The sequence below is a fragment of the Crotalus tigris genome, unplaced genomic scaffold (assembly GCF_016545835.1).
Source record: "Crotalus tigris isolate CLP2741 ecotype Arizona unplaced genomic scaffold, ASM1654583v1 scf7180000019001.135134, whole genome shotgun sequence".
Taxonomy (NCBI): Eukaryota; Metazoa; Chordata; class Lepidosauria; order Squamata; family Viperidae; genus Crotalus; species Crotalus tigris.
This window is the reverse complement of record NW_024097318.1, coordinates 50,124-75,197: the sequence shown is the minus strand read 5'-3', so window position 1 is coordinate 75,197 and position 25,074 is coordinate 50,124. Positions and strand designations below refer to the sequence as shown.

General features: G+C 45.0%; 1 protein-coding gene across 1 annotated transcript in view; it reads right to left on the bottom strand.

The window, feature by feature from the left end:
- Window positions 1-25,074, bottom strand: part of CADM3 (cell adhesion molecule 3) — a 75,938-nt gene that overhangs the window by 23,082 nt on the left and 27,782 nt on the right. The window lies entirely within an intron of this gene.

Below are 25,074 nucleotides of genomic sequence, written 5' to 3'. Positions count from 1 at the left end.
TGCACGCGGGGGGAGTTCCAGCCTCTCCGCCTGTTTAGCTTCCTCGAGGACTAGAAGCTTAGGTCAACTTTGGATGCTAGCCACGCACCCTTTCTTCTGCTTCCCGCCGCTATTTGACCAGTGACCAGCGAAGGAGAGCAAAAGAACCACGACTCTTAGCAGCACTAGAGCAAAACAGGAAACGCTTCCTTTCATAGTTGACCCCTTACATATCCAAGCCAAAGCATTTCATTGCCCCCTTCTCCCCCCCCCCCCGGTTCAAAAATGCAGGGGGTGCCTTCCACTCAGCACATTCTGCACCGCCTAGTTAATCCAGGAAACGCAGTTCATGTCCCCCCCCCCAGTTCCACCCTCCTCTGTGCCCATCCTCTGAAGGACTCGAAAACATCTCTTGGCTGGGTTCCCAAGCCTGGAGCTTCTGCTGCTGCCGCTGCGGCCACCCCCTCGCCAAGGAACAACCAGCCCCTTGTCTGCCCCCCCCCCCCGGTTGCTATTCAGAGGCAGCCCTTTGGAAACAGCCACATGTGGAAGCTTCCAAAACACTTCGCATGATGGGGCCAGTCTGCCAAGGAATTCCGCCCAGTGGGCGCAGGATCAGGCTCCGTCCAAACGGCTAGATTAAATTTCAGAAGCCCCCCCCCCCCCGGGCACAGCAGGGGAGGGTCCCGAACCTGGCAGAGAGGGGGCGCTTCTGCAACAAGAGCTGGGGGTCCCCCAATCTCCCTTGCAGCCCCCCCCCCGAGCGGCGGTCAAGAAAAAGCAGATAAAAGCCAAGTTCAAATGCCAACCGGTTCGAGACCGTTTCTGGCTTGGTGCTCACTGGGGTGTTTTGCTGCTTCGCCAGTCGCTAAATTGGGACTGGCCTTCGCGAAACGTGCAGATCCGCGGCCTGCATAGAAAAGGCTTCCGTTTTCCTACGTTTGATGCATTTATTGAAGTAGAGTTTAAAATGCAAAAGAAAATAAGAGGAAAATAAAGGAGGGGAAAGGGAAGGGAGGGAAGTGTAAGGCAGAAGGGGAAAAGGAAGAAAAAACGTTGACTTCCGACTCCTTTGGGTGCAGTAGAATAAGGTAATGGCATAGAACCTGGAATATTTACTTTTAGATAATACAGGTTGGTCCCCGACTTACAACAGTTCGTTTAGTGGCCATTCAAAGTTACAACGGCACTGAAAAAGAATGGAATGGAATGGAATAGAATATAATAGAATAGAATTAAATAATAGAGTGGAGTGAAGTAGAGTAGAACAGGAATAGAATAGAATAAAATAGAATAGAATAAAATAGAATAGAATAGGAGCTGGAAGGGACCCTGGGGGTCTTCTAGTCCAGCCCCCTGCTCAACCAGGAGGACTTATACCATCTCAGACAAGTGAATGTCTAATAGAATAGAATAGAATGCAGAAATAATAGAATAGAATAGAATGGAATGGAATGGAATAGAATAGAATAGAATTAAATAATAGAATGGAGTGGAGTAGAGTAGAACAGGAATAGAATAGAATAGAATAGAATAGAAATAAGAATAGAATGGAATGGAATGGAAATACAGAATAGAATAGAGTAGAGTAGAGTAGAGTAGAGTAGAGTAGAGTAGAGTAGAATAGAATAGAATAGAACAGAATAGAAAATAGAATGGAATGGAATAGGAGATTTATTACCATTTTTCAGACTTACAACCATTGACAGCATCCCCCTGATCAAAATTCAGACGCTTGACAATTGACTCGTATTTATGACGGTGCAGTGTCCCGGGATCCCATTTTGTGACCTTCTGACCAGCAAAGCTAACGCAGATTCCAAGCTCACTTAACCACCATGTTAATAACTTAACAACTGAATGACCGTGGCAAGAAAAAGTCGTAAAAACGGGGCAACACTCCCTGAACAACTGCCTCATGTAGCCATAGAAATTCCAGGCTCCCGTGTGGTCGTAAAGTCGAGGAATAGTTGTAATGTATACCAGCCGTTTTTCTCTAACCACAAGCCTATCAAATCAGCAAGGCCCAAAAATCTAAAGTTTCTTCCTTCCCCCCCCCACCACAAGCACAAAGCCCAAGAGAGGTTTCCAGGCAGAAACAAAACTAATTGTGTTCTTTTTTAGCCGTCTCCGGGATGAAAAGGCTTCTAAAGGAGATTGTTCCAGCCTTGCAGGTGAGGAATGGGTCACGCCAGGTGTGCCGAGTGTCTTCCTGTCTCTGTGTCTCCTCGTCCTCCGAAGAGTTAATCCTTATGCTGCGATAAGCTTAGTTACCTTCTGCTGTCAGAAGTCAATCCCTGTTCTGGCTCTTTAGTTACCATGGAAAGGAAGTCTTTCCATGTCTTCCTAGCTCGGAATAAGGCGACCCGGGACCTGTCACTCTTCAGCTGTCAATTTTCCCGGCTCAAAACCGAACGAGGACAAGGTGGAGTTATGGGGAGGAAACTGGGTCAAGGAAAAACTGCATGGCGGCAGAGAAGGAAAAGATCAATTTTATTTCTTTTCTTTTTGTTCCCACCTCCCCCCCCCCCAGACAGCAAAAGAACAAGCTGATTTATTTTTTATTTTTTTGGGCCTTCATCCCTCGCAACCTGTTTCTGTTTGTTTGGTAGCCAGAAAGAAAGGGGGAAAAATAAATAAACAAATGCACAACATTTGCCCATGGGTGAGGCTCGCAGGAAGGAGGAAAATGTTTTTTTTTTTTTTAATGTTTTATGTTTCTCCCGGCTACAGACTTTGGGGTGGGAAAAAAAGAGATTTCCGGAGGCGAAAAGCAACTTGACATGAAAAGCATCTGTCTGCCACTTGGCAAAGTCCAAGGGAGACTGATGTAAGACTTCAAAAAAAAAAAAAAAAAATGATAAAAGGGAAGAACCGGGGATGAGATGGCTGAACACTCGCCCGATCCGCCAGCCCGAATCCTGAAATCTCCTGTGAGATTTTGAGGGTTTTTTTTAAATTATTTTTTTAGCCTTGTCTTGCAAACTTTTGGGGAACTGAGGCCACCTGGAATGTGGGAATAAATAGCCAATTTCCTGTGGATTCTGTGGCCAGCGGTTCCGTTTCCCTTTTCGCATTCAAGAACTCATCTGAAGCCTCTTATCCAGAAGCCGAGAGGGGCTGAGTGCAGATCTGGACTATTTTTTCTAGCCCATGATGTGATCTCCGTTAAGATTACCCCGTGGTGTTCAGGAGACGTCGGGAACATGTTCAACTCTCATCTGCATAAGCTCCACCCTTCATTTGCATATCCCAGTCTCAAATTCTCACTCTTCCAGTTGTAACAGACGTTCATGCTCTGAGTATACTCTGCAACCACAGAAAACTGACTTACTATAGGTAGTCCTTGACTTACAACAGTTCGTTCAAAGTTACGACGGCACTGAAAAAAGTGACTTATGATCGTTTTTCACACTTATGGCCATTGCGACATTCCCATGATCAAAATTCAGATGCTTGGTAACGGACTCACATTTATAATGATCAGAGCATTGCTGGGATCACGTGGTTCCCTTTTGTAACCCTTCTGACACACAAAGCCAACGGGGGAAGCTAGGTTCACTTAACAACCGTCTTACTTAACAACTGCACTGAATCCCTCGACAGGAAAGTGGCGAGAAAGGTCGCAAAATGGGGCAAAAACAATATCTCACTGAACCACAGACATGCTGGGCTCAATTGTGGTCGTAAGTCGAGGAGTACCTGTAGAAGAGGGGAGGGCAGGATGGAGGATTGAGGATCCCGGTTGCCACCCCAAACCGGCATGCAGAAAAGATGGTCCTCCAGGTCTGGGTACTACAACTCCCAGAGTTCCCCAGCTGCGAATTCTGAGGAACCAAAGATTGTCTTTCAGGTCTGTGAACTACAATCACTCAAATCTTTATTACAGTCGTAGACCAGCATATTGTGAACTACAACTCCCATGTTGTAGTCGCTGCTGAGAATTTGGGGAGCTGGAGACTCTGCGAACAGGCCACACAACCTTTTAATTTCTGAGCCAAATCTCTAGCAGACCCCATCTTGTTTTAATCTGCTGTTAGGTGAAAAAAAAATGGCTATTTTTAAAGGGAATAAACGTGGATCTCTCTCTCTCTCTCTCTCTCTCTCTCTCTCTCTCTCCTCTTTCTCTCTCTCTCTCCTCTTCCTCTCTTTCTCTCCTCTCTCCTCTTCCTCTCTTTCTCTCCTCTCTCCTCTTCCGCTCTCTCTCTCTCTCCCAGATCCATGCAATTTCCTTTTCATGCTCTCCATGTCCACAGCTATGCCAAGGCAGGAACCTTCCGTTTGCACCCTGGAAGCCTTCCTGGCCTCTATGCTTGGCTTGTGTTAGCCAGCCCAGCAGGCCTGCCAATTAAATCCGCGTTCACTCGGCAGGCCCACACGGGGCTGAGCAGCAAGGTGCCCCGTAATAAACATTCCCTTTATTGAATGCGCTCGGTGGGTTGGGGTGCCTCCTTCCTTGCCTGCCAGACTTGCCAGCTTTCAATGTTCCTCTTAATAAAGAGAACAAAAGAGATGCCTCTCCCACTTTCCCAGGGAAGAAGAGGAAGGAAGGAAGGAAGGAAGGAAGGAAGGAAGGAAGGAAGGAAGGAAGGAAGGAAGGAAGGAAAGCATGGAGGGAGGGAGGGGGAAGAGAGGGGAAAAAGGAAAGATATGGAGAGAGGGAAGACAGGGAGGGAGGGAGGGAGGAAGGAAGGAGAAGACGGAGGGAAGAAGGAAGGAAAGGGAAGAGGGAGGGAAGAAGGAGGGAGGGAGGAAAAAAGACATGGAGGGAGGAAGGAAGGGAGGAAGGAAGGAAAAGAGATGGAGGGAGGGAAGATGAGGGAGGGAGAGAGGGAGGAAGGAAGAAAGGAGAAGAACTTGCTGCTTAAAAAGTGAGGGACGCCCATCTAGGCTAATCTGAATTTTATGTTGAGGGGGCTGCTTGCAAAAGGGGTGCCCCAATTGAGCAAGAACCCCAAAGACCGTGCCGAGGGCCACCCTCCAAAATAGAAGGGTGGCTAAGAAAGGAAAGGGCTGGAGTCACAAAATAGGTCGTAAATTCGGCCACGACTCATTTAACAATGGAATCGCCGGTCCTAGTTGTCGTCGTAAGTTGAGGACTATCCATAATCACTGTCCGGCATCTTTTTCTGGCCCAGGAAACAGCTGCCAGGGGGAGGCTGCAGTTCTGCAGCTCAGACTTGAGCCCCCATAACTGCCCCCCTCCCCCCTGGAATTCATAGCCAAACCCTCATCCACCAAGAGAACAAACCTACATTCCTGGTCTGAGCTGGGCCTGGCTGTTCCGCAGCCCTGGTTCTCCTCCTTCCTCTCCCTTTTTCAAAAGCTCTCTTTTCAGCCAGGCAAGAGGGCTTTTTCCGAGCTCTTACTGTAACCATAAACCTCTCTTTTAAAATAAATCAGGTTTATTTTGAAATAACCCGATCCAAAGGACGTGTTTTTTTTTTTTTTCTGGGAAGATGATTAAGCCCGTCCTGTAAAAGCTACCGAACGACTGGAGGGGCAGTTTGTCACCTTGAACCAAGGTCTTTCCTGCATTATTAAGAGACTTCGACAAATGTTTCCGAGAGTCTCTTTTGGGCTTGCTCTATCTCTGCATTTCCGATATTGGCTGAGTTATTGACTTCCGGGGTCTCTTTCCAAGTCATTCATCGGCTGCCTACTCCAGATTTTATCCGTCAGTGCTGTGAGCACCGGAAGCTCCTAAAGAGAGAGCGTAGGCCACCGAGATCTGGTGCCTTTTAATCAGAATGCCAGAGTGGGAAGGGACCCTGGAGGTCTTCTAGCCCAACCCCCTGCTCAGGCAGGAAACCCTGTCCCATTTCAGACAAATAGATGCCCAATCTCTTCTTAAAAGCATCCAGGGTTGGAGCACCCACAGCTTCTGGTGGCAAGCTGTTCCACTGATTGTTTCTAACGTATAAGGAACGGTTGCTGGAATTGGGTATGTCTAGTTTAATGAAAAGAAGGACTAGGGGTAACATGATAGCAGTGTTTCTATATCTCAGGGGCTGCCCCAAAGAAGAGGGAGTCAAGCTAGTCTCCAAAGCGCCTGAAGGCAGGACAAGAAGCAACGGATGGGAACCAATCAAGGAGAGAAGCAACCTAGAACTAAGGAGAAACTTCCTGACCGTGAGAACAATTAATCAGTGGAACAACCTGCCTCCAGAAGCGGTGAATGCTCCAACACTGGAAGTTTTTAAGAAGAGACTGGACAGCCATTTGTCCGAAATGGTGTAGGGTTGGTCTAGAGTAGAAGACCACTAAGGTCCCTTCCAGCCCTATGATTCTAAGAAGGTTCCATTTGTTCGTGTTAACAACAGAAGGAATTCACAAAATGGAATGGATTGAAACCAAGGCTGGTGTTTAGAGCATCAGTTTGAACCTCCCTAAGGCAGAACATCAGAATATATATATTCTCTCTCTCTCTTTTAATAAACTTTCCAGAATATATATATATATATATATATATATATATATATATATATATATATATATATATATATATATATAGAGAGAGAGAGAGAGAGAGAGAGAGAGAGAGAGAGAGAGAGAGAGAGAGAGAGAATGCTCCAAATCTGGATTCATTTCACAGAGTGGGGCTGGAATGGATGACCTCTTAAGATCCCCTCCAAATTCCATGAGTCTATCACCTTTGTCACACTGAAGAGGAGTGTGTGTGTGTGTGTGTGTGTGTGTGTGTGTGTGTTGAAATGGCTTTTCCACCCTCCCGTTCTCATTCAGTCTGATGGAAGAGAATCTGCTTTTGAAAAAAAAATTTTTTTTGAAAGAAGGTAATTTCGTTGGAAATACTCCCGGGTGAAGAGTGGTGATTGTGCACTTATTTCATTGCAGAGGGGCAGTGTGTGTGTGTGTGTGTGTGTGTGTGTGTGTGTGTGTGTGCACGTGCATGTCTTTGTGTGTCTGTGTATATGTGTGTGTGTGTTACACATCCTCCCTTTCATGCTACAATTCTCTTTCTCTCCACAAGGAGAGAAGCCTGGCCTTCTCTTTCTCGCTCTCTCTTTTCTCTCTCTCTCTCTTTTTTTCTCTCTCTCTCTTTTAATAAACTTTCCAATTTGTCCAGAAAACCAGGCTTCCATCTGGCAGGGAAGGAAAGATTTCATTTTAATACGGTGTCTTGGCTCAGCAGTGGGGTCTCCAAGCTGAGCAAGATAAGGTGGGAGGGAGAGGAACAAGGGTAGGGCGAGACCGCGCTCAACCGTTGTGTTTTTTTGTTGTTGACACAACCCAGAAAGGACAAAAACAAAACAAAACACAAAAACGTACTAAGAGACGTCGAGGAGGTGCTGGAAAAAAGAATTCCCCAGTGGTTGATAGCTTAGATCAAGGCGAAAGCAATCGTGCGATCCTTCTTACTCTTGTTACGCTAGGCTAAAGAAACGAAGCCCAAGCAATAAAACCAGACACACACACACAAACACACCAGCCTACAATGTGGGGGCAGCAAAAGAGAGACCATATAGCACAGAGTTGAAATGAGGGGGTCCTTGCAGCTCTCTGAAGCTGGTGGTTTCATTATCCAGCTTGGAGGAGGAGGAGGATGACTGTGGAGTCCTTGGTGCTCTCTGAGCTTGGTGGTTTCTTCCAGACATTTCATTATCCAACTAGGTAACATCATCAGTGCTAGAAGGGAGGGGTGTTAGTGGAGAGGAGGAGGAGGAGGACTGTGGAGTCCTTGGTGCTCTCTGAGCTTGGCTGTTCTGTTGCAGACATCTCATGACCCAACTAAGTAGCATCATCAGTGCTAGAAGGGAGTGAGGTTTGTGGAGTGGCGGAGAAGGAGAATGGGTAGAAGAAGAGGAGGACTATGGGGTTCTTGGTGCTGTCTGAGCTTGGCTGTTTCCTTGCAGATGTTTCATCACCAGCTTAGGTAACATTATCAGTGCAAGCAGACAGAATGGAATCAATAACATCAACACTGATGTGGTTACCTAGTGGGGTCAGGCAATGTCTGCAAGAAAACAATGGAGCTCAGAGGGCACCAAGATCCCAACAGTTGAACCCTGAGCTACATTTGGTCTCCTCCACCGAAAAGATAATTCTCCAGGACTCTATTTATAGTTTATGACCCTTTTTTTCATCCAATCACCATCAATCTGGGCTTGCAGACAAAACATTTCCAAGCTAAAAGTCCCCAATCTCTTCCTTTAAGGAAAGGAGCTGTCCAGCGTTCCTTAGCTGGGAATTCGCTCTGTCTTTGTGTGTGTGTGTCTGTGTGTATGTCTCTGTGTGTGTCTGTGATCTTTAGGTATCCGAAGAGCACCAAGGTGGGGAAAGAAGAGAAATTCAGGCTGAAATTTAATCACATTGGAAGGAGTGTCACGGATCATTTAATCTCAGTTTCTGCCAGGCAACGTTTTGGCTACGATAGCATCCTTGATTGACAGCCCTCCGTGGGAACCATCCTTAGTCATTATCATTTACAACTTTCGCTAATACACAGTGAAGTGTTTTGCACACATCGTTCCCTAATACTCCTACTCCTCCTAGCTACACACACACACACACACAGCCAAAATTTTAAAAGCACCATTTCCATGTACGCAGTTTCAGGGCAAAGATGTTCAATTTGGGAAGATCACACAATTCGGATCTGCCCCAGGCACCCTCTTCAACCCAGAGTTGAGTGGATCCCAAGGGATCAGACTGAGCTTCTAATGTGGCTGAAACAACCTCCGTGTTGTGGTCAGTTGTAACTCTCTAGCCAATCAGTGGAAAATTCTGTCACAACCGAAAGACAAACATTATTTTTCCTAAGAGAATTTCTCAGCTGGCAGGCATGTCACCAGATTTTTAAATCTTTCAAAAAAAGGGATTGAATATTATGTACAGGTGGTTCTCGACTTTTGACCACGACTGAGCTCAAACTTTCTGTTGCTAAGTGAGACAGTTATTAAGTGAATTTTTCCCCATTTTATGACTATTCTTGTCACAGTTGTTAAGTTAGTAATACGATTGTTAAATGAATCCAAATTTCCCATGGATTTTTGCTTGTTAAACGGTCGGAAAAAGGGATCAGACAACTCCGGGAGACCCTGTGACCGTCATAAATATGAGTCCGTCGCAAAGCATCTGAATTTTGATCACGTGATCATGGTCGTGTGAAAAACGGTCGCAAGTCACTTTTTTCAGTCGCTAAATGAACTGTTGTAAGTCAAGGATTACCTGAATGTAAGATAGACAGCCACTTCTTAAATCTTGAAAGATTTAAAAATCTGATGACATCCGGTATTCCCTCTACATTCTAGAATATTCCTGAGTCCTAGGAGTTAGCTTTATTTTAATCCAACAAATTATGATTAATAATAACCGTACTGAAATGATAACGATGATGGAGAAGTAGAACGTGGCTATCCACATGCATTTTTTTTCCTCTCCTTCAAACTAAGGCTTTACAATAACAGTAATAAGAACAAAAACGAAGAGAGGAAATTAAGCAAAAGGAACCACGACTATCTAATAGTAAAAAATAAATTCAAAACCCGGGATCAAAAGCCTGAAATGTAGCAGACTCATTAAACATTAAAAGCTTTCAGAATTTCTGTCTTCATTTGATGTATGGTCCAAACATTTCTACCAAACACTGCTTTTGCATAAATTGAATCCCAAAGATTTCCTTTCTCTCCAATTCTTAAAATTACAAATAATTATAGCATAATAAAAGTCCTCGCAACTGTACGCGGAGCTGAAAACAGCGTGGAAGCTATTATTCTGACAGTCAATCAATTACAGGGTCCCCCAATGCTTTTAATCTATTAACTGGCTCTCTTTGGCTTAATTAATTAATTAACTAATTAGTATAAATATTACTCTTCCGATATAGGTGATGTTATCTAAGATGACAGTTTTTCTTTAATTAATGTAAGGGAATCATATCCAAGAGAGGAAAGGCTAAAATCAAGAGGCCTCTGTTCTCTCCAGATCATATCCCTGTAATAATCCACTTTTCATAAAAAAAAAATTATGACTGATTTGCCCCGGACCAATTTTCCAGTTTTAATTGCTCTCAATTAACAATTTATAATTTTATTAGCTTGTTATTAATTTCTACTGGCATCCTGTTAGGTCTTTGGTAACATGGTGTTCAAACTTTTCTGGGACTTTTCCGTTGGCAAATTGTACAACAGCCCTGCAGGGGAGTCTGTTACGTTCTATCTATTTCATACAGCTCTCCATTGGGCATTTTATTTATTCACAAGGCTGACACCCCATTTTTTCTCCAGGGCTTAAGCTGGCACACAGATATTCCTTAACCCTTATTCAGGATTTGCCCTAGAGCAGGAGTCTCCAAATCTGGCAATTTTAAGACTTGTGGATTTCAACTCCCAGAATCCCCCAGCCAGCATGCTTTGAGATGGGTGGACTTCAACTCCCAGAATCCCTCAGCCAGCATGCTTTGAGATGGGTGGACTTCAACTCCCAGAATTCCCTAGCCAGCATGCTTTGAGATGGGTGGACTTCAACTCCCAGAATGCCCCAGCCAGCATGCTTTGAGATGGGTGGACTTCAACTCCCAGAATCCCCCAGGGAATTATATTATATCGATATTGAGTAGTTGAAAGTTTTTATTGATTAAGGAAATTTATATTTAGATATATTAATGAATTTATTTGAATTTAATTGATTATAATTTCTACATAGATAGAGAGGGAAGTTTTAAGAAATATTGTGTGAATTGTATACATATAATGTTATTGTTTTCTCTTTGTAATTGACCACCATATCTCCACGCTGGTTCTTAAGCTTCTGTTGGTGTAAAATGGAAAAATAATAAAAAATTGTTTTAAAAAAAACAATGCTCCCTCCAAATTTTCTCCAACTTGACCCTAAAAAGGGGACATTTAAATATTTTAAATGAGGATAAAACTTGTCTTAACTCGCTAATTAGAGGGGAAAGAGGTCCTTGTCATTTAGCAATGTCTGCTGAAGCAGAGCTGATCCAATTTGCAAGAGTTGTTAATGATTTCATCACAGCGATGAAGCCAGCAATCTTTGCCACAAATGTCAACAACATTACAGGTAGTCTAACCCATTAGCGGCCATTCAAACTTACAGCAGCATCGACAAAGATGACTTATGACGGCACCTCGCATTTATGACGGCTGCCGCATCCCAGGGTCACGTGACCAAGCATATCCATGCTTCCCACAAGCAAAGCCAATGGGGAAGATGGATTCCCTTAATGAACATAGGATCCACTTAAAAAGTGCTTAATAATCCATGTCAAAAAGATAAAATTGACAACGCCTTGCTTAGCAATGGAAGTTACGGTTCCGATTGTGGTTGTGAGTTGAGGGAGCATCTGTATACAATAGCTTGCCACTGGCTGCTCCATTCCATAAAAAATCTATTATTGCACCAAAGTCTGCTAAAGTCTCGAAAACAAACAGATGACCTCCGGGATCCAGCTTTGCTCCACGGAGTTCGAAACTGGGGGGAGGATTTGATTTCATTCTCAAAGAGATCCTCAAATCCTCAATTCGTACCAGAATTGTACCTGGATCAGAATTTCAGCGTTTGTGACATGGCCTTTTTCGCCCCTTTTTATGACCTTGCCACAATTGTAAATTGAATCGCTGCAAGTATTAAGTTAGTAAGTCGGTCGTTAAGTGAGACTGGCTTTCCCACGTTGACTTTGCTTGTCAGAAGTTTGCAAAAGGAGATCACCTAACCCCAGGACACCCCGACCGCCATAAATATGAAGCATTGCCCAGGGTCTGGATTTTGATCTCCCGAGCAGGGGATGCTACAACGGTTGTAAGTGTGAAAAACAGTTGTAAATTACTGGTTGTAACTTCAGTCACTAAACAAACTGTTGTGGGCGACTTGTAAATTGTTTCAGTCTACCCACCAAGTGAGAAGAACTTGGTTTTAAATCCTGAGCCAGCCCCAAAGCTTTCTAGGTAACCTTGAATAGCCTGGATCCTTCTCAAGGTCCTTGAAGGAAAGATGAGACATGGCTATAATTTCCTAAAAATATCTGGACAATGGAAAGAAAATCGCCCAATCTAGCACGAAGACATTTTGCATCAGCCCAGGCTAGAATGAAGATATAAGAGGGAAAACTTGCTTTTAGTTTAGTGGTTCTCAACCTTTTTAATGCCGCGACCCCCAACCGGTCGTAAGTCAAGGACTACTCAACTGGTCGTAAGTCGAGGACTACTCAACCGATGCAGCACCGTTTGCAGAATGGGACTTTTGGTGGGCTCAGCAGGGCAGAGACAGCCTGGACAATTCCTATTGGCTTTCAAAAGCCAATAGAATAAAAGGGAGTAGCACAGCTAAGGAAAAGGGGGAAAAAATGGCGGACTGCATTGTTTGGCAACCCCCGTGAAATGGTCATTCGACCCCAAATGGGGTCCCGACCCACAGGTGGAGAACCACTGTTTTAGTTCAAATGGTAAACAGATGCTCTGTGTGTATGTTTGTGTGTGTGTGTGTTTGTGTGTGTGTGTAGTACGGGCCACAATTCTCGATTTCAAAAACGCACAACTACACATTCCAAGATGGCATCCATCCCCTCCGACCCCTGAGGCTGCAAAATCTGTTAAGAGGTGGCCATTTTTTTTGCGTGAGAGGCGAACATAATTAAACAGACGACTAAGAAAGAAATCGAATTAGCGATATTTAATTGTAACTCAAATCTGATGCAAATGAAAACCAATCCAATTTGGGTTTGGTCCTGGCTGGCTTTTCCTGCTGCGTCTGGAAATGCAACTCCATGGCTGCTGTTTGAATGCCAAGAATATCTTTTTTGTTCTCTCTTAATGTTTTGTTTTACGCGAAGGGGAATTCTGTTTCTCTGCTTCTCAAGCTCATGGTATTTTTTCCAGTTGGTAATTTGTTCCCAGTGAGTTATGACCTGGTCATTCCCGGAATTGTTCCAGAAAAGTGGCGTTGGCAAAGCTGCCTTGCTTAACAACGGTCCCAACTGTGGTCGTTAAGTCGAGGACTACCTGTAAGCCTCTCTTTTCTCGGGTCCAAACTGAAAATTAAAATAAACGCATCATGTTTTCCACAAGACTGCTTAGGGGGTCTTCAGTTAAATGAACTATCTTCCACTTTCAGTGCTTGCTCTGCAAAGGTAGACTGCCTTTGAACAGGGAAGCTCTGCTCACAGGCAAGTTGATTCTGAATACTGACGGGAAACAATAGATGTGCGTAATTCCTTCTTTCCCCCCCCCCTTTTCGTGTTTGCCAAAATATTTCTGCAAGATATTTCCCTATACCATTACAGACAAATAGCTGTCCGGTCCCTTCTTTAAAAACTTCCAGAGTTGGAGCATTCAGAACTTCTGGAGGCAAGGAGTTCCACTGGTTAATTGTTCTGTCAGGAAACTTGGAGGCCTGACATGCAAAGTGTGACTAACTTAACAATTAATGACAAGGAAGGTTGTAAAACGGGGCAGTAAAATGGAGCAAAGCTCCCTTAACACCTGTCTCGTTTAGCAACGGAAATTTGGGCTCATCTGTGGTCATAAAGTCGAGGACCTGTAATTTGATGTCTTTCAAAGAGGAGGTTAAAGACTTTTTGATTCTATTGAGGGGTTTAGCGTAAGGGCGGGTTCTTTTACGTGACTCTCATTAAGGCTGGTTAGGATTTATTTTAGATAAATTATGGATGCCTACATGTCATTCAGCATTATCCGGCTTCCTTTAAATATGTATGGCCCTTTTGTTTGCCTTCCAAATATTGGTTTAGGAGGTTGGTGCTTAAATTGTGAACTAATAGGGCAGCATTGGTAACAACTGTGATTTTCTTTTGATTGCTGCTACACCTTGGAAAAGACACGTAATAAATTCTTATTAGAAGTAATGAATAGTGAATTTACCCGGCACTTGGTATACACAATGACATTTACACCTCTGATCAGAGAATAAACAGAACGCCATTTATGTAAAACAGAGGGGTGTAGGAAAAAAAAGAGATTTCTGGGTGATTTATAGCTTGTCAACTAACATTTCTGACCTATCTTGTGGATAGAAAGGCCTTCCTATAATCCACTATGACATGTTTTCAAATCCAATCAAGGTTCCTCAAAATAATTGCTTTTTTAAAAAAACTGTCATAAACATGAATCAGTTGCCAAATTTTGATCACATGGCCACGGGGATGCTGCAATGGTTGTAAGTGTGGGAAATGATCATGAGCCCCCCCTTTTTTTTTTCAGTGCTGCTGTAACTTTGAACGGTCACTAACTGGACTGTTGTGAGTCGAGAACTACCTGCACTGGAGAAGCCTATGTTATATTTGAGCACCATTGTTAGAATTTTCCAAATAACTGACAAACGATTGCCTGAGCTGAAATGTCTAGGGCGAAAGAGACGCCTTCAAAGGCAGGCTATTTCAACAGTTAAACATAATATAATAAGGCTTATATAACCTTCCTATATTATTCATTTAAAGTCCATTTATATCGCTCCATCAGTTCAGGAGCTCAAGTTACATTGCGCTTCTTCCTTCTGTTTTCCAAGGGTCGATCTGTTTTACTGTCAACCTTTCTCTGGCTTCAAAAGTACTTTGCTAGCTTGCAATGAGGACTCCAGCGTGAGTCAGTGGACGACTGTGCATTGCCTGGAAACAGAGATGGAGGCCTTTTCTCGGCTTTGATGGGAGATCCCAGCTGGATGGACCTGCCTCTCAAGGGTCTTGTTCAAAGCTGCTGCTGTTTCCAAAATAACAGAAGGGACCTTGGAGGTCTTCTACTCCAGCCCGCTACTCAAGCAGGAGACCCAACTGGTTGTCCAATCTCTTCTTAAAAACCTTCAGTGATGGAGCACCCGCAATTTCTGGAGGCAGGTTGTTCCGCTGGTTAATTGTTCTCACTGTCAGGAAGTTTCTCCTCAGTTCTAGGTTGCTTCTCTCCTTGGTTAGTTTCCATCCCTTGCTTCTTATGCTGCCATGGTTCTGAGCTACAATTCTGGCAACTGCTTTGTCTGGGTTGGTTTCCTGCTCATCATGTCTGCTCCTTCACCACTGCTGAGCTGTAACGTCTAGCAGAGGAGGAGGAGGAAAAGGGTTGTGGGGTCCTTGATGTTCTCTGAGCTTGGTGGTTTTCTTGCAGACATTTCATGACCAAACTAGGTAACATCATCAGTGCTAGGAGTAGGGCTTGCAAAGTGAAGAAGGGAGGAGGAGGAGGAGGAGGAGGAGGAAGAAGAGGAGGAGGAAGAGGTTTGTGGGGTCCTTGATGTTCTCTGACCTTGGTGGTTTTCTTGCAGACATTTCATGACCAAACTAGGTAACATCATCCGTGCTAGGAGTAGGGCTTGCAAAGTGAAGAAGGGAGGAGGAGGAGGAGGAGGAGTGTGGGGACCCTGGTGCTCTCTGAGCTTGGTTGTTTTCTTTCAGACGTTTCATTACCCAACCAGGTAACGTCATCAATGTTCATCACACAAGACCCGTCAACGGTCCTACCGAATCAGGCATTGGCTGTTTTGGACACCCACTGATAGCTAGGATAGCCCTTTCAATGCTGGTTTGATGCCGTCCTCTTTTCTCCAGCACCCACCAGCAGCTAAGACTTGGCCTTTGTGCGCATCTATCCCAATGGGGTATCAAAAAGCCAACCTCAAGAACAGGATTCATTGCCCTGGTTTTAATCTCGGGGTTATCGCAGCACGTACAACTGGAAGAAAACCTTGTTAACACGACAAAGGCAATTAAAACGGAAAAAGGGAGTAAATAAAACAGCGTCCCCACAGTGCGGAGGGAAATAAATAAATAATAAAAAAGGCAGACCGATTTCGATTAATAAGTTTAAAAAAAAACAAAACAATTTGCAGGAAACAAAGCGTGACACCGACTCATATTTGCGGCGGAGGTCAACACTTCCTAACAGCCCTAATAACACCAGATGTAACACCAGGATAAAGATGTACAAATGAAACTAATCAAGAAGCAGTGAGCAGAGCGGGAAAAAAAAATACAGGAATTGCTTTCTACTGACACGGTCCTAATAAGCGAGGGGGCATTAGAGGCCATCTTACCAGCTCTACTTGATGAGAACGATCCAGGTTCAAATCTTCCGTCTCCACCAGGACAAATTGTTGGCATCATTGAATATTTTTATTTATCCACTTATTCATTTGCATTCCACCTTTATTATGTCTACAAATAACTCAAAGCAGTGAATATATCGCACACACCTTCCTCCTCTTAATATACTCACAATAAATTGGTCCAAAGTCACCCAGCTAGCTTTCCTGCTTAAGGTGGGACTAGAACTCACCGTCTCCTGGTGATTGGCCCAAAGCCACCCAGTCAGCTTTCATGCTTAAGGCGGGACTAGAACTCACCGTCGCCCACTTTCTAACCTAGTGACTTAACCACAAGACCAAACTGGCTTTCTTTTATAAAATATCGACGGCTTCGCTCTCCAAAACTCTTCCTTTCTTTGCTAGGTTGTTCAAATCTTGGTTGAATGTAAAAGGGGGGGGGGAAATCGCCATTCTAAACCATCAACGCACCTCATCTGTTAGCGGGCTACAGATCAAGCCAGGAATTGAGCCAAAAACTGATTCCAAGCACTGATTTGGTTTGGGAAATTAACCTAATCTGATTTGCTGATTTTTATCAATTTGCAAAAAGCAATGTAGCTTCGGTTCCCATCAGGCCATCCAATCATATCCATTTGACACAGATTTCAAAACTGATTCAGGGGGAATATATCTATCTATCTATCTATCTATCTATCTATCTATCTATCTATCTATCTATCTATCTATCATCTATCTATCTATCTATCTATCTATCTATCTATCTATCTATCTATCATCTATCTATCTATCTATCATCTATCTATCTATCTATCTATCTATCTATCTATCTATCTATCTATCTATCTATCTATCTATCCCTTTTCACTTGCACCAAGCACCCAAATCGTCCAGATCCATACGGATTTGCTATACAAGAGAAGCCAGAAAAACAACAACAGAGTTTCTGTTCTCCGCTGTGGACGTAAGCCGAGGACTACCCGTAAGTCTGTTTCTGCTGGAATGCAAGATTCTTTCTCTGTCCCTGGAGGTGGGGCAGCTTCCAGACCTCTGAAGGATCAGAAGAAATGCCGGTGTCCTGCCACTGCTCCCGTCCTCCCTGAGCTCACCCACTTATAATAATAATAACAATAAAGTGGGAAGGGACCTTGGGGGGTCATCTAGTCCAACCCCCTGCTCAGGCAGGAAACCCTACACCATTTGAGACAATTGGCTGTCCAGTCTCTTCTTAAAAACTTCCAGTGTTGGAGCATTCACCGCTTCTGGAGGCAGGTTGTAATAATAATAATAAAGTTGGAAGGGACCTTGGAGGTCATCTAGTCCAACCCCCTGCTCAGGCAGGAAACCCTATCCCATTTCGGCCAAATGGCTGTCCAGTCTCTTCTTAAAAACTTCCAGTGTTGGAGCATTCACTGCTTCTGGAGGCAGGTTGCCTGCCTGCCTTCCCTCAGACGTGGTCCAAATCCGCCACTCGGTCTCAGCGCCTGGCGATGCCGACAGCTTTAACTAACAGATGGGAAGGCCGGAACCCATCCCTCCAGCCAGCTCCGTTTAATTAAAAGAAGTCCCCAGTTGTAACCCACTGGCCCTTGACAGAATGGGGTCAGGGCCGTGGCAGGGATGGGGCTTGTCTGATGCTGCCTGGACAGGGTTCCAGTGGGAAAAGGGAAGTTTTTATCTACCTTCAAGAAAAATAAATACAGTTGGTCCTCGAATTATAATTGTTCATTTAGTGGCCATTCCAAGTTACAACGGCACTGAAAAAGGGAGGGGAAAGGGAAGGGGGGGAAAGTGTAAGGCAGAAGGGAGAAAGAAAGAAAGAAAGAAAGAAAGAAAGGAAGGAAGGAAGGAAGGAAGGAAGGAAGGAAGGAAGGAAGGAAGAAAGGAAGGAAGGAAGGATAGCAGTCTTCCAGTATCTCAGGGGCTGCCCCAAAGAAGAGGGAGTCAAGCTATTTTCCAAAGCGCCTGAAGGCAGGACAAGAAGCAACGGATGGAAACTAATCAAGGAGAGAAACAACCTAGAACTAAGGAGAAACTTCCTGACAGTGAGAACAATTAACCAGTGGAACAACCTGCCTCCAGAAGCGGTGAATTGCTCCAACCCTGGAAGTTTTTAAGAAGAGACTGGACAGCCATTTGTCAGAAATGGTATTATAGGGTTTCCTGCCTGAGCAGGGGGTTGGACTAGATGGCCTCCAAGGTCCCTTCCAACTTTATTATTATTAAATGTTGACTTCTGACTCCTTTTGGTGCAGCAGAATAAGGTAATAGCCTCAAACCTCAAACTTTTCACTTTTCGATAATACAGGTAAGTCCATTTAGTGGCTGTTCAAAGTGACAATGGCACTGGGAAAAAAAAGGCGACCTACGACCGTTTTTCCCGCTTAACGACCGTCGCAGCCTCCCCGCGGTCACGTGATGTCTATTCAGATGCTTGGCAACTGACTCGCGTTTACGACGGTTGCAATGTCCCAGGGGTCATGTGATTTTTTTCCCCTCTGCAAGCTTCTAGCCAGCAAAGTTCATAGAGAAATTCACAATTCACTTAACAATTAGTAATTTAACAACTGCAGCAATTCCCTGAATAAATGTGACAAAAAATGGGGCAAAACTCACTTAACCAATCTCTCACTTAGCAACGTAAATTTTGAGAACGGCTTGTAGCGCGAAAAGTGTCTTCTGTAGACGAATACAGTCTCCTCCTGTTCTTTTATGTTTATTTATCGTTATTCGCCGCCCAGTCAGCCAGATGGTCAGGCTGGATCTGGTCTGTTATTACTTGTGTACTGTATTCTATTTCTACGCGTTGGTGATCTTTCCCTGTGTCAAGAGCAGTCTTGGAAAACAACGGTAGGCTGAAAAGAGCACTCAAAAACCCGGAGGAAGAGACGCTAGGAGGAAAACCACATCCAGTAGGAAAAGTTTGCGAAACCTCAACCGCCTCCCCTAATGAGATTTTTGCCTTATGAAGAGCGGCAAGGAAGACATATATCCTGAAGATTAGAGAAATCAAAAACACATTTCTGGTTCCCAGTCGCCAACCTGAGATCAAGTCGTTCACACACACACAAACACACACACACATAAACACGTTCCCCCATCACTGCTTTTCAGGGTCTTAAAGCTTTAGTTGCTAGGAGGCAGTAATGTGCTTATTCCAATTTTTTTTTTTTTACACAGAGGTAAACCTCAAGCTATACCATCCTGAATCTCTATGGCAGTGGTTCTCAATCTTTTTAATGCCGCGACCCCCAACCGGTCGTAAGTTGAGGACTACTCAACCGGTTGTAAGTCGAGGACTACTCAACTGGTGCAGCACCGTTTGCAGAATGGGACTTTTGGCGGGTCAGCAGGGCAGAGACAGCCTGGACAATTCCTATTGGCTTTTGAAAGCCAATAGAATTAGACTCTATTCAAGAGAGTCTATTCTATTGGCTTTCAAAAGCCAATAGAATAAGAGGGAATAGCACAGCTAAGGAAAGGGGGGGAAAAATGGCGGACTGCGTTGTTTGGCGACCCCCATGAAATGGTCGTTCGACCCCAAATGGGGTCCCGACCCACAGGTTGAGAACCACTGCTCTATGGAATCCACCAGTGCCATCTCTGGCCAATAGTTGTGTAGATCTACAATGCTGTCCTCATTTGCCCGAGAGGCAGCTTCATTGAACTCAATGGGAGTTCCTTTGGAGTTGGTACACCCACAATCTCAGTGAAAAAGAAACCAATGCCGAAGATAGCTCTGTCCACATTTTGGACAGAGAGGACCGCTGCTTTGAAAGAGGGTCCAAAGAGGCCATCTAGGTCAAAATTGAATAGCCCTCTCCCAAACAAAGGGGGGGGGGAGAAATACAGCATCTTCTATTTCCAATCTACAACACAGTCCTTTCAGCAGTTCCAAGAAGTCTTCCACCCACCCATTTGCACTAGTCAGGTGATGCTGAGGACACAGGTAAACCTCCAAGTGGCCTCAATGACTCTAAAATGGATGCAAATGACCAGCAGTCTGCAAGGAGTATAAATCCTTTCCATTCCCCACTATTCGGTCAGAACTGAAGAAGCTTCTTGGATTAGAAGCGAAACGCCTTCAAAGAAAAGCCAGAACGTCCAGTTGCCGCTTGAAAAACGCACTTTTGGGACAATGCCAAAAAGTCTACAGGGAGTCCCTGACTTAGTGACTGTTTGATGTTACAACGGCACTGAAACACACGACTCGCAACCAGTCCTTGCAGTTAGAAATGTCACAGCATCTCCACGGCCACGTGGTCAAAATTTGGGTGCTTGTACTCAGCATGAATTTCCAAGGGTCGTGTGAACACCGTTTCCGACCTTCCCAGCCAGCTTCCCACAAGCAAAGTCAACAAGGGGAGCTGGTTTACTTAAAAACTATACGGTGGTGATTTGTTTAACAATCCTGGACTCACTTAACAACCGGCTTGCTTAGCTCAGTCAAGGGCTATTTGGAATCTAGGGAAATTGTTGAGAGTAAGTGACAATAACAACAATAACAAAATGGAAAGAGGAAGGGGGGGAGTAGAATAACCAACGTGTTCCTCCCCTTTCTGGTCTCCTTGGGCTCAGAAGGGCAATTTTCAGAGTTGTGGGGTGGTGTGTGTGGAAAGCAAAAAAACAAAACCAGAGAACCATGTACAGCTGGTGCAACCGCACCTGTTGCCAGGTGTGAGCTCACGACACCTGCGCACAGCCTCCTGGGATCCTGGGGATAAACTCGCTTGCCAGAAGGGACAGCCTCTTCCCCTCCTTCACATCAGGGTTCTGTTCAAAAGTGTTAAAAATGTTGTCATCTGTAGCATGAGAGAAGCTGAAGTTATTAAATAGGTGATGGTATAAATTATCCTATAGATAACTTTAAAGCAGTGGTTCTCAACCTTTTTAATGCCGCGACCCCCAACCGGTTGTAAGTCGAGGACTACTCAACCAGTCGTAAGTCAAGGACTACTCAACTGGTGCAGCACCGTTTGCAGAATGGGACTTTTGGCGGGCTCAGCAGGGCAGAGACAGCCGGGACAATTCCTATTGGCTTTTGAAAGCCAATAGAATGAGACTCTATTCAAGAGAGTCTATTCTATTGGCTTTCAAAAGCCAATAGAATAAAAGGGAGTAGCACAGCTAAGGAAAAGGGGGAAAAAAATGGCGGACTGTGTTGTTTGGTGACCCCCGTGAAATGGTCGTTCGACCCCAAATGGGGTCCCGACCCACAGGTTGAGAACCACTGTTTTAAAGGGTGTTTGTGTGTGTGGGGGGGAGTGTTGTTCAGACTCTGGGCATGCTGTTAAAATGCCAAAGGTCAGAGAATGTGCCTAGAATGGTCCCTGAACATCAGAGATTTTTAAAATGTATTTACGTTATTTGTTTTATTATTCCTGCCTTATTATTTTCACAGATGACTCAAGGTGGTGAACATATCCACCTTCCTCCTCCTCCTTGCCCCACAATAACCCTGTGAGGTGGGTTGGGCTGAGAAAGAGGGACTGGCCCAAAGTCACCCCTCTGGCTTTCATGCCAAAGGCAGGACTAGAACTCAGGATCCCCTAGTGATTGGCCCAAAGTCACCCAGCTGGCTTTCAGGCCTAAGGCGGGACTAGAACTCCCAGTCTCCTGGTGATTGGCCCAAAGTCACCCAGCTGGCTTTCAGGCCTAAGGTGGGACTAGAATTCCCAGTCTCCTGGTGATTGGCCCAAAATCACCCAACTGGCTTTCAGGGCTAAGGTGGGACTAGAACTCCCAGTCTCCTGGTGATTGGCCCAAAGTCACCCAGCCGGCTTTCATAGCTAAGGCAGGACTAGAACTCACTGTCTCCTGGTTTTTAGCCTGGTGCCTTAACTGAGCACTTTCTTCCAACCGGAGTGATATCCCCCCCATCCCAATTCCTGAATCAGGGTAACCCCTCAGTATTAAATGAAGGTTTTCAGCTCTCCCACATCAAAGTTCCTTGACGGGGACTAAGTTTGTCTGTCCTCGTCAATGCGGCAAGAACTCAAGAATGTTCGACGGCTGATATTAAGAGATGGAAAGCAACAGCTCGGGGGGAGGGGGCATTGATCTCACCCAACACGGCACTCCTGGTGTTCTTCACCATCAAGTGTCCAACCGAGGGAGATCGTAAGGAAGCAGAAGGTTGCAAACCAGGCCCATCAACGGTGAGCGCCCGAAGCGGAGGAGAACATGAGAAATGGCCCCATTAGATCGCCAATGAGGGAGCTCTAATGAAACTGCTGGAGAAACACAGTCCACCAGTTCATGGGCAATGGGCGAGAGACGGTGGGATTGGAAGCGTGGAAGATGGAGAGCTGGGCGTTGGCAGGAGCTGAGAGAAGACCGCTGGGCTTTTCAGGACCCTGGAGAGCCCCTTCCATTCAAGGCCTGGGGAGGACGCCAGAACGCCAGATGGAAACTCAAAATTTTGATTATTATTATTATTTTCCTGGGGAAGCTTTGGAGAGAAATACAACGACGCTGAGCCCTTAGCTCACCATCCTGTGCTACTTTTTTTTGGCGTGCAAAAAAAGCAAAAGTGTTTTGGCTTTCAGCCTCTGGGAAAATGAAAAGGGCTGAGAAAGACTACCAGAAGACAAAGACAGGTAGTTCTCACCTCAACACGTGACTACAATTAATAATAATAATAATAATAGTAAAGTTGGAAGGGATCTTGGAGGTCATCGAGTCCAACCCCCTGCTCAGGCAGGAAACCCTATCCCATTTCAGACAAATGGCTGTCCAGTCTCTTCTTAAAAACTCCCAGTGTTGGAGCATTCACCACTTCTGGAGGCAGGTTGTTCCATTAGTTAATTGTTCTGACTGTCAGGAAATTTCTCCTTAGTTCCAGATTGCTTCTCTCCTTGATGAGTTTCCACCCGTTGCTTCTTGTCCTGCCTTCCAGCGCTTTGGAGAAGAGCTTGACTCCCTCTTCTTTGTGGGACTCCTCAAATATTAGAATACTGCTGTCATGTCCCCCCATCCCCAGTCCTGCTTTTCTTCTGTATAAAGAACATTTTAAGCCTTCAAGAAAGAGTGACAGTGTACGTAGAGACATATGTTTGGCCCAAGAGATCCCGTGTTTGACACATCAATACCACCCTTGCTCTCCAGCTCTGTTTTTCGATATCCAAGGAAATGAAAACACTTGGAAATTAGTCAACGCACAAGGACTGTTGACAACAGAGGCAAAGCCACACAGACAGGCGCCTGGTTCTTTTAATCAACAGCTCAGTGCTGTCCTTGTTTTTAAAGCTTTGTGGGTCCCAGGGGTCCCCTGGCAAGGAGTTGAGATGGAGATGTTCCGTTGACAACAGCAACAAATATCAGAGTTTCTAAAAGACCTTGGGGGCCTCTGGAGGTTCCAATATGTGCGAAGTCTCTGAGTCAAACTCGGCTTTATTCCCGAAACCTGGATTGGAACTGCAAGCCAGGATGGTAGAATGCAGTGTTTCTGAACTATGGTTACTTAAAGATGTGTGGCCTCCGACTCCCAAAATTCCTCAGCCAGCACACTTGAAGATGTGTGGACTTCAATTCCCAGAATTCCTCAGCCAGCACGCATGAAGATGTGTAGACTTCAACTCCCAGAATTCCTTAGCCAGTAAGCGTGAAGATGTGTGGACTTCAACTCCCAGAATTCCTCAGGCTAGCTTGGGAATTCTGGGAGTTGAAGTCCACACATCTTCAAGCTGGCCAGGTTCATAAACACTGGTCTAGTGGGAGGAAGAAGCACTGCAGGTAGTCCTCAATTAGTGACGGCTTGTTTTATGACCCCAGGACACTGCAACCATCATAAATAGGAGGCAGTTGCCAAGCATCCAAATTTTGAACACGTGATCAAGGGGGGGATGCCGTAACCTCATTGAGTGTGAAAAGCAGTCACAACTCACGTAATTTCAAACGGTCACTAAATGAACGGTTGTAAACTGAGGATTATCTATATGTTGAACAGCCAGCCCTGCCTCCAAGTTTGATGAATTTTCTCAGCTCAATTTTGTTTTTAACTTGCATCACAGCATTTAACTCCCACCAGATCTGTAACGCTCCCTTTATTCTTTTATCACTTGCTTTTCACCAGCCTAATTCTTCACAGAATTAGCCCCAGTCATAATGTGATAATTTATAGATATAACACATCTTTCCCTCAAAACGGATCTCGTTTTGCAGCCATTTTTCCTGCTCCGGTGGGCACGAGGGCAACGTAACTGCCCACATTTCAGGTGAGCTGCGCCACAGGATAAGATGGCGTTTAAATTGTGTGGGCTTCATTGCTGTCCTAAAAATAACACAGCTGGCCCTCAACTCTGTTCTTCTGTACAGGTAGTCCTCGACATACGACCACAATGGAGCCCAACATTTCTGTGACTAAGTGAGACACTGGTTGAGCTTTGCCTCATTTCATTGCCACCATTGTGAAGGGAGTCACTGCAGTCGTTGTTAGTGACAGGGTTGTTAAGTGAATCTGACTTCCCCTTGACTTTGCCTGTCAGAAAGTCGCAAAAGGGGATCAAATGACACCCCGGGATGCCGATGTCATAAATGTGAATCAGTCTGAATTTTGATCCCGTGACCACGCAGATGCTGCGAAGGAAAAACAGCTCTAAGTTATTTTTTTCAGTGCTGTCGATCACTAAATGAAGCGTTGTAAGTGGAGGACTAACTGTAATAGGCTATGGCAGGGGTAGGCAACCTTGGCTCTTTTATAACTCGTGGACTTCAACTCCCAGAATTCCTGAGCCAGCATGAGGGAAACTTTGGCCTTTTTATGACTCATGGACTTCAACTCCCAGAATTCCTGAGCCAGCATGGGGGAACTATGGCCCCCTCATGACTCGTGGACTTCAACTCCCAGAATTCCTGAGCCAGCATGGGGGAATTATGGCCCCCTCATGACTCGTGGACTTCAACTCCCAGAATTCCTGAGCCAGCATGGGGGAACTATGGCCCCCTCATGACTCGTGGACTTCAACTCCCAGAATTCCTGAGCCAGCCACACTGAGGGGAATGGGAGAGGTTTCCAAGCTGAGCCATGCTGGCTCAGGAATTCTGGGAGTTGAAGTCCATGAGTTATAAAAA